This window comes from Benincasa hispida, chromosome 4 (genome assembly GCF_009727055.1).
Source record: "Benincasa hispida cultivar B227 chromosome 4, ASM972705v1, whole genome shotgun sequence".
NCBI lineage: Eukaryota > Viridiplantae > Streptophyta > Magnoliopsida > Cucurbitales > Cucurbitaceae > Benincasa > Benincasa hispida.
Genome location: NC_052352.1, coordinates 51,493,608 through 51,503,792, shown reverse-complemented (window position 1 = coordinate 51,503,792; position 10,185 = coordinate 51,493,608). Strand labels below are relative to the sequence as shown.

Genomic DNA, 10,185 nt, shown 5'->3' with positions numbered 1-10,185 from the left:
TAATTTTCCTGGGAAGAGCCGCAATCTTGAATTGAAGAGTAAGACCTTCTGCCCGATTTGGAGGTTCCTAGCGCATATGCGTTTATCATGCCATCGCTTGGTATGATTTTTATAAATCTTCGCATTCTCATATGCATTGACCCTCCATTCTTCCAGCTCGACCAACTACAGTTTCCTTCAAATCAAAATTCAGTTTCTTGATAGCCCACAATGTTTTATACTCTAGCTCCAGAGGCAAATGACATGCCTTGTCAAATACCAACGCATAGGGAGACATACCTATTGGTGTTTTAAATGCGCTCCGGTATACTCACAACGCATCATCAAGCTTCATTGCCTAATCTTTCTGTGAAGGCTTTACTACCCTCTCGAGTATCAACTTGATTTCTCTATTGGACACTTCGGCCTGACCATTTGTTTGCAAATGGTATGCGGTGGCCACCTTATGGAGGATATTATACTTGCGCAGCAATTCCTTGATATTGTGATTTACAAAGTGTGATCCTTCATCACTTATGATGGCACGGGGAGTGCCAAAACGAGTGAAAATATTCGTTTTGAGGAACTGGGAGACTACCGCCGCATCACTTGCGGCGCATGCAATTGCCTCTACCCACTTAGAAACGTAATCAACGGCCAATAAGATATAATGCTTGCCATGTGAAGGAGGGAANCATCACTTGCGGCGCATGCAATTGCCTCTACCCACTTAGAAACGTAATCAACGGCCAATAAGATATAATGCTTGCCATGTGAAGGAGGGAATGGTCCCATGAAATCAATCCCCCAGACATGAAACAATTCCAGCTCCAAGATGGTGTTCATTGGCATTGCGTTCTTCCATGAAATGTTGCCAGTGCGTTGACACCAATCACATTTCATCGTGTAGTCAGCAATATCCTTAAATAATGAAGGCCAGAAGAATCCACTTTGTAAAACTTTGGCTGTAGTACGTTGTCCTCCAAAGTGCCCTCCATATGGCGAATTGTGGCACTGTGACAATATGCGTTGTTGAGCAGCATTTGGTACGTATAATCGAATGATTTGGTCTGCACCTCTTTTATATAGATTCGTCTCATCCCAATAATAATGTTTGCATTCATGCTTGAGCTTCTTCTGTTGATGGTATGTGTAATCTTCAGGAAATTGTTCACAAACCAAATAATTAACGATGTCCGCATACCAGGGCAATTCTTCTATGTGGAATAGCTGCTCGTTCGAAAACACGGCACTCACTTCAGATTCATTGCGGTCAACCTTGGGATTTTCTAGTCTGGACAAGTGATCCACAACTTGATTCTCTGTCCCCTTACGATCAATTATCTCGATAACAAATTCTTGAAGGAGGAGAACTCATTTGATCAGTCTCGGCTTTGCGTCCTTCTTTGTCATCAAATATTTGATTTTCGAGTGAACAGTGTGAATGAGTACCTTAGTTCCCAATAGATATTCCTGGAATTTTTCCAACGCAAAAATCACAACCAAGAGCTCTTTTTCAGTGGTGGTATAATTAATTTGAACAGGATTTAGAGTTTTACTCGCATATGCGATGGGGTGCAAAATAGTTTTCTTCTTTTGCGCTAGTGCGGCTCCCATCGCATACCCGCTTGCATCACACATGATTTCGAACGGTAGTGTCCAATCCAACACAATCAAAATGGGTGCGGTAATCAGCGCGTCTTTTAAAAATCGGAATACGTTGAGGCAATTGTTGTCAAATTCAAATTTTCTATCCGCCTCTAACAACGCACTCAATGGTTGTGCTATTTTATAAAAGTCCTTGACGAATCGTCTATAGAATTCAGCGTGCCCCAAGAAGCTTCACAAATTCTTCACGTTGGTTAGAGGTGGAAGTTTTTCAATTGTGCCGATCTTTGCTTTGTCCACCTCCAACCCTTCTCGGGAGACCTTGTGTCCCAACACTATACCCTCTTTCACAATGAAGTGACATTTTTCCCAGTTGAGCACCAGGTTCGTGTCTTCACATCTTTTCAAAATTTTCTCCAAATTGGCTAGGCAGACTTCATACGTGTTCCCATAAACGGAGAAGTCATCCATAAATATTTCTACTGAGTCCTCAAGATAATTTGAAAAGATCACCATCATGCACCTTTGGAACGTGCTTGGCGCATTGCAGAGGCCAAACGGCATGTGACGAAAAGCAAATGTCCCGTATGGGCAAGTGAATGTGGTCTTGTCTTGGTCTTCAAGAGCTATCATGATTTGATTGTACCGGCATATCCATCCAAGAAGCAGTAAAAATCATTCCCTGCTAATCTGTCCAGCATTTGATCGATGAATGGCAAAGGGAAGTGATCTTTCTTTGTGGCTACATTCAATTTACGGTAGTCCATACATATACACCATCCAGTGATGGTTCTTTGCGATATTAATTCATTATTCTCATTGGGACTACCTTCGTTCCGCCCTTCTTCGGCACACATTGCACGGGGTTGACCCACGTGCTATCTGCAATGGGATAGATAATGCCCGTATCGAGCCACTTGATAATCTCCTTTTTTACTACCTTCTTCATCGCAGGGTTAAGTCTACGTTGATTTTCAATGGTTGCTTTGTGGTCGTCTTCAAGACGAATGTGGTGCATGCAGTACGCGGGGATAATTCCTCTAATGTCAACGAACGTCCAACCGATTGTTCGCACATGCTTCTTGAGAATGCTTATCAACGCATTCTCTTGATCTGTGTTGAGTGTAGAGGAAATTATCACTGGCAGCTTCTCATTTTTCCCCAAAAATATGTACTTCAAATGTGTTGGTAGGGTTTTCAATTCAAGTGTTGGTGGTTCCATGAGAGAAGGTTGCATTATTTTTCTTTCTTCCTTCGGCTCTTCTTCTTGCGTTGCGATCGATTCTTCTTCTTTGTTTGTTTTTACTATGATCGCATTGCAGGCAGCTACGGATGTGTTGGCATCCTCTTCTTCATACTCTTCATCAGACTTTTCTTCTTCAATCAAATTTAGGACATCTTCAGATTTTTGCACGTCTTCCTCATCAGGAAATTTCATGGCACAAATTATATTAAACTTGAGCTTATGTCCGTTTATGCTCAAAGTGATTTCTCCCTTGTGCACATCAATTTGAGCACGATCCGTTGATAGAAAAAGTCGCCCTAAAATGATGGGCACATCCTTGTCGGCCTCATAATCTAGGATGATGAAGTCATCTGGCAAAATAAATTTATCAATCGTGATCAACACGTCTTTCACCTTTCATTTTGGATGAACTAGAGATCTGTCAACCAATTGGAGAGTCACAGATGTGGGCATAAGTTGCCCCATATTTAATTGTCAAAAGATTGACAGCGGCATCAAATTTATGCTGGCCCCCAAGTCACACAGAGCTTGCCCAATATAGAGTCCTCCTATGGAGTAAGGAATAGTGAAGCTCCCAGGATCGCTCATCTTTGGTGGGATAATAGATTTGGAACTTTGCTTTGGTGCCACCGTGGCAAATTTTCCAGTGCCTCCCTTCTTAGTTACCATGTCCTTCAGAAACTTTGAATAGACAGGCATTTTCTCAATCTCTTCATTGAAAGGAATATTAACATGTAATTGTTTTAACATAGACAGGAAGCGTTGGTACTGTACCTGTTCATTTTTCTTTTTCCTTAGACTCTGAGGGAAGGGTGGTAACTGAACTTTCACGGTTCCCGTTTCATTTGACTTTGAGGTTGACGCAACCTCAGGTTCTACTGCTTCATTTTCTTTTTCTTCTTCTTGCGTTGTCACAATCTCAAGCTCGACTGCGAAGGAAGTTGATTTGTTCTGTTCCTTCTTTTCTCCTTCCACAATCTTTCCACTGCGCAATGTCACAACCTGACATTGCTCCTTTACTGATCCCCCTAGGTTGCGTGGAAGCTCAGTTGAACTTGGCAGCACCCTTTGTGGTCTACTTTTGAGCTCATTCGCAATCTGGCCCATTTGTAATTCAAGGTTGCAGATGGACGTAGCCTGACTTTGAAGCACTGTTTCATTTTTCTCTATATATTGCTTCAATAGGCTTTCTAGAGAAGAAGATTGCGGTGGTTGTTGTGAGCTACTTCCTTGGTTGCTCCATTGATCATTACTGCGTTGAAAGAATCTCGGTGGCCTTTCTTTTTGCGCCACAGATTGAAAGTTTTGTTGTTGATTCTTCCAAGCAAAATTGGGGTGGTTTTTCCACCCGGGGTTGTAAGAGTTTGAAAAGGGGTTATTCTTTACAAAATATACAGACTGTGGATTTTGCGGGCAATCTTCCATCGCATGCCCATCATCGTAAGTTGCACACCTTGCGGTGTTTTGACTTATTGCATTAATCTGCCCACCTTGCGGTGTTGGGCTGCTGATCGCCATTCCTGAATCAAATTCATCATTGCGGTCATTTGGTTTTGCAATGAAATAATAGCACCGTTATTTGCATTAGAATCTTTGAGGCTTAATCTCTGGTCACTTTCCCTCTAGTATTCATGATTCTTAGAGATGCGGTCCAGGATATTCTTCGCCTCATCATAAGTTTTGTCAAGCAGACCACCCACTGCTGCCACCTTGGGAGTGGTCTGTGAAGCAGGATTCAAACCGTGATAGAAAATTTCCATTTGCAGGCAATCTGGTAGCCCATTATGCGGACAATCTTGGACCAACCTTTTAAACCTCACCCAAGCATCGCTGAGCGATTCATCCATGTCTTGTTCAAAATTAGTAATAAGCTTTCTTCGTCTTGCGTTCTCGGTAGGTGGAAAATACTTCTTCATAAACTTCTCCACCACCTGTTCCCAAGAAGTAATCTCTCCTAGTTTGAGCGAATAAGCCCATCTCCTAGCCTGATCACAAAGAGAAAATGGGAATAACGTTAATCGAACTTCTTCAGCAGAGATGTTCAGGAACACAAAAGTATTACAGATTTCAATAAAACTTCGGAGGTGGGCGTGCGGATCCTCGCCACGCCTTTCTCCGAATTGACCTGCAGCCTGGATCATCTGCAACATCACCGGTTTCATTTCAAATCTACTTCCGTCTAAGGCAGACCTCATGATTCCCGGAGAGAATTCATAGAGGTTTGGCGATGCATAGTCCCTAATGGGCCTATTGCGATCGTTTGCCAACAAAATTGGATTTGCCATGACATTGTTGTTGTTTGGTGCTTCATTTCCAGGCTGCTCCGCCATCTCTTCTTTGTCGGATTATGGTTTCTATTGGCGGTCTCATAGTCTCCTTCGAAATGTTCTCTCAATCTTCGGGTCGTAGTTCGCCAGAGATTGAGAGTTCTGCAAAGAATTCACAACAATTACCATTAACAACTATTTTGCCGAAGTCCCCGGCAACGGTGCCAAAAACTTGATGCTTTATTTTTATGAAGTGGAAATATGGATGATATGTGTTGATGAATTGCGTTGTGCACTCAAGTTTCCCCAGCAGAATTCAAGTGTAAATTCCTCTGAGTTTCCTAGTAAGTCCAGGGTCGAGCAAAGGGACTTGTGAAAATAGTTACGTTGGTAATATTTATGAAAACTTTGTGATAACCAAGTAAATAATAAGGTTTGGGTGTGTTGTTGGGTTGATGAAAAAGAAATAAATAAAGGCGGCGGATTAGAGAAAGATAGTTGCACGACCGCTACACTACACAATCACCGCGCTCTCGAACTCAGCGATCGCCTAGGTCACGAACACCCTGAACAACACAAACGGCCTCCATAGAACCTCGACAGTATCGAGTTTAGTATGACACCACCAAGAAGGCTACCTTGGTATTCTTGGTGTGAGAATCCAGAGGGTGGGCTCTATGTGGACTTGGTTGGAGGTAGAAGACCGAAGGAAACACCATCTTTTAGACGATTGAGCAAGTGGGAGATGGCAGAACCTATCGTATAGGTCGATGCCCAATCGTTCAGGGAAAACTAAGTGATCATCTAACAAAAGATATGCGATCGTTTAGCTCATCGCTTAGCTGAGTGTATATCGCTTACTTACGATCGTTAAGCTAAATCTAAGTTGTCGCTTAGTAAATCCAATTTACTTGACAACTTCCCGTGAGAATTTTTCCGAGATTGGAAATCTCAAAACGACAATTTTCAACATTACTAAAATTAGGAAAACCTTTTTTCTTTTATCTCACGGTTACCATGAAACCACCAATACCCTCCCATTCAATTGGTTATTAAAGAAAAAAAATTTAATTATCCAATAGTAAATATTATTATAAATATAAATGATAACTAACTTACCATAATATATTTATAACCTATAGTTTTAATATTTCATCTCATTAAACATATAACCCATAGCTCTTTTTCTATTCCATGGCTCTTAATGTAAATCTCATTTACATTAATCCTCCACTAGATGTATCTCATACATCATATTGATCATATCATATATAATCGAATTACCTCTTGTCAATTTGAACATTTTAAATCAACACCAAAAACTGATCCTCAATTGAATCCATTGAGCTACCAAGGGGACTTTATGAACCATTAGCTAAAGCTCCAACAGTACGTGAATAACTGACAAAACTCTTTAGTCACGAGATCAACCATCCGTTAACTGCCAGGCACTCCACTAAAAACCGACAGTTGAACTCTTCTTATCACAAATATATTATGTGTCCTTCTTAACCAACCAACAATGCAACAACCCTTTACAGATCACTCATAAGTATAACTCGGCCAATAATCGTTATGCCCCTGTAGTTACATCTAACTTTTTAAGTACAAATGATCCCTCTAATGAACATAAGTTATAGTTCTACTATGACTGAGTCCTCTCTTCCAAAGAGAAGTAGTGGCCACTATCTTCGAGCCCAGGAATCAGCCTTTAAGGGAGCAATTTCTCTACTTATCCCTGCTTCGGGAAATGAGTGAATTCCATCTTGTGTATTGAGTTCCCAGCTCCCAAATCAGACAAGTCCCCAAAAAGGTAGGCATGTTGAGTTGGCAGTTTGGCCACTCTCACCCATACTAATCAAAAGACTGCCCTCAAAGGTATGAGTTCCCAAAACACTCAGGATTGAGGTTGTGTCACTTATGGTCGTTTAGGCGAGATGTAAGCCTCTAGTATCAACGGCGTTATATATAGAGTTTAGTCATCTCGTGGTCTGATCTTGTACAAACTCTTTATATAGGACACCCCCGCTCGCACGTCTCCACATGAATGGTCAGGATCTACCATCTATAGTAGTTTACAACACTTGTAAACCTCTACAAAGTGGACCGTATCCGTAGTATTACCAAGATCTGGTATCCCACCTTAATCCTTATACTACAGACCTATTTAGGTTATCACTTAAGGCATGATCCACTTGTATATCACATGTATATGCTTAAGTTTACATAAGATAACCATGGAACTTTATTTATTAGATATGAGTAAATGCCAAAATGAAATAACAATTATTTTATTCATAAAACAATGTGTATCATTACAAACAACGAGACTCCGATACATTTAGGACACCAATCCCAGCATTAACTATATGAATTTGATTTATATAATTAAATTTAATATAAATGAGATTTCTATTAAATGACATTGTTGAGAGAATAGAAACTATAGATTATATTGTATTTGATACAATATAGAATCTATAGGTTGTGTTATATTTGATATAACATTTAGTTATATGTGTGTGTATGTGTGTGTGTGTGATATGGTAGTTACCATATAAATATATATTAAAATGATTTATGAAAATAAATTAATTTAATTTAATATATTTGAAAAATCATTTTGGGAGAGAGTTGTAACTCTCTAGCTTTTCTCTCTAAAAACGTGGTAGTGGGAAGAAAAAGAGAAAAGTTGTTATTCTTCTTCTTGGTGTGTTTTTCACAAGATATAGAGACATAGAAAAGTTATGTGAAAATTGGATTTTAAATCTCTTCGTCTCAAAAACTCTCTAAAATACCTCTTTTTTCAAAATAATCAGAGCCCACAGAACTCTTGGATTCTCATCCAGAGAGTACAAAGGAATCTTTCGTGGTGGTGTCCTTGTATAAGGCTAAAGAGTTCGAGGTTATTCGTGACAAGATTCAGAGAAGGAATTTCGTGAAGAAGTGTTCTTCAAGGGTAAGGTTTCTTAAACCCTTTTACTTTTTTGTAATCTTTGTTTTAATGCTTGTGTAATTTTATTTGAAATGCATAATCTGTTTATTCTCGCTGTAAAATTTATGATATGTAAATTTTTAGATATTTGGTCTGATCCTACGATTCCGCTCAAGGACCTTGGATCCTTCAACTTGAACAGTATGTGGTAGACATACAAGGGAATCATATTCAAGTAATAACCTAAAAGGTCTGCAATATATGGTTAAGATTTGGTGCCTTATCCTAGTGACACTGTGGATACGTCCCACTCCATAATTGTTATATGAGTTGTAAGTGTTACAGACAATATGATCCATATTGTTTATGTGGAGACATGTGATTGAGGGTATCCTATTATATAAGATCGGACCATAAAATGATTAGTTTCTCAGTATAACACCGTTGCTTGAAGAAACTAACTTTTCACTAGAATGACCATAGGTAACTTAACCTTAATCCTAAGTAAGTTGTGAACTTCTATCTATTAAGGCAATCCTTTGATCTGTATGAGTGAGAGTGACCAATTTTCCCGACTCAAAATGCCTACCGTTTTTAGGATTTGTTCAGTAAGGAGTTGGGAACATAACTACACAAGAAGAAATTCACTCCTTCTCGTCGTTAGGAAAAGTAGATGAATTGTTCCCTTAATAGCTGACTTTGGGTCTTGAACAATGAGGCCTCACGCTCTCATTGGCTCGAAAGGGTTAGTTTATAGTTGGACTATAAATCGTTTGTTCATTAAAGGAATCAGTGGCATTTAAGGAGTTAGATGTAACTACAGGGGTAAAACAATAATTTTGACCCTGTTGTAGTTACAAATAAGTTGTGAAGGGTCAACTTACTGTTGATTTGTTATATCCAAAGGACAGAGTAATATATCTGCAGTGCGAAGAGTACAGATATCGGTCTTCAGTGGAGTGACCTACCGTTAATAAATATTGATTAATCCATTTAAAGAGTTTAGTTGATTAATATCGTATCGTTGGAGCTTATAATCTATAAGTTCATAAGGTCCCTTTGTTAGCTCACTAAGGACAAAAACAAAGAATAATTTGAATTGTTCAAATTATTCATAGGAATTTAAGTATATATTAATATGATTAATATAATGTATAATGTATATTGATATATTATAATGTATAGTTAATTATAAATATGCTTTATAATTAAAACTATATAATATCTGAGAGAAAAATATTCGAATGAGACTCAAATAGGATTTATACTATATATTAAAATTTAATATGAAATTTGATTAATATTAAAACTATAGGTTATAAGAGGAAGTTGCATTATAATATGATTATTAATGCATATAATATGGTTTATTAATAGTGATTTAAACCTATTATAAACCCTATTATAAATATTATATTACTATTATTTATATTAATATAATTGAAAATAATTTTCCTGATGAGGAGTTATTTCAACAGAACGTGAGAGAGAGTTAATGCAACTCCCTCTCCCTCCCTCTTCCTTTATTTGTGATGTTGAGAAAAACATAGTATAGAAGTTTTTGAAAAAAATCACACAGATTTCTCTCACTCTCTCAATCTCTCTACTAATTCCCTCTGCCAGAAACTCTTTTGGAACCCACACATAAAATCATTGTGTGTTATTCTCTCCTTTTTTCTTCTTCATTATTATTATTCTCAATCTATTTTAGTTGCAATCTTACTTCATTCGATCACAACCTTTTTCTGCAACACTTAGAATTGCCTCTCTCTCTTGAAGAGCTTCATGTTTTTTGGGGATACTGATTTTTCTTTGGGTAATTGCAATGGATATCATTTTCAACGATAATAACTAAGCATATAACAAATTTTTTTAAAAAAAAATTAAAATATATCAAAGTCTATCAAGATTTTTACCAATAATATGATCTATCACTGATAAACTATCTAAATTTTGTTATACCTGCAATTTTTTGTATTGTGCTATATCTACTAATAACTTAGGCTTAATTGTTATATTTACAACTGTCCCTTTTTCTTTATGGTTGCAAAATGTTGTTAATTTTGATTTGGAATGGCTAATTTCTAGTGGACTATTTTTACCAATCTTTTATTTATGTTCATTTATCTTTAAAAAAACGGTAGAATGTG

At 38.0% G+C, this 10,185-nt stretch overlaps 1 non-coding gene across 1 annotated transcript; it reads left to right on the top strand.

The window, feature by feature from the left end:
• The first annotated feature begins 4,609 nt into the window (after window positions 1-4,609).
• On the top strand, window positions 4,610-4,716 carry LOC120076968. The gene has a single exon (XR_005481712.1). It is a non-coding gene; the product is annotated as a small nucleolar RNA R71 (small nucleolar RNA).
• The last annotated feature ends 5,469 nt before the right edge of the window (window positions 4,717-10,185 follow it).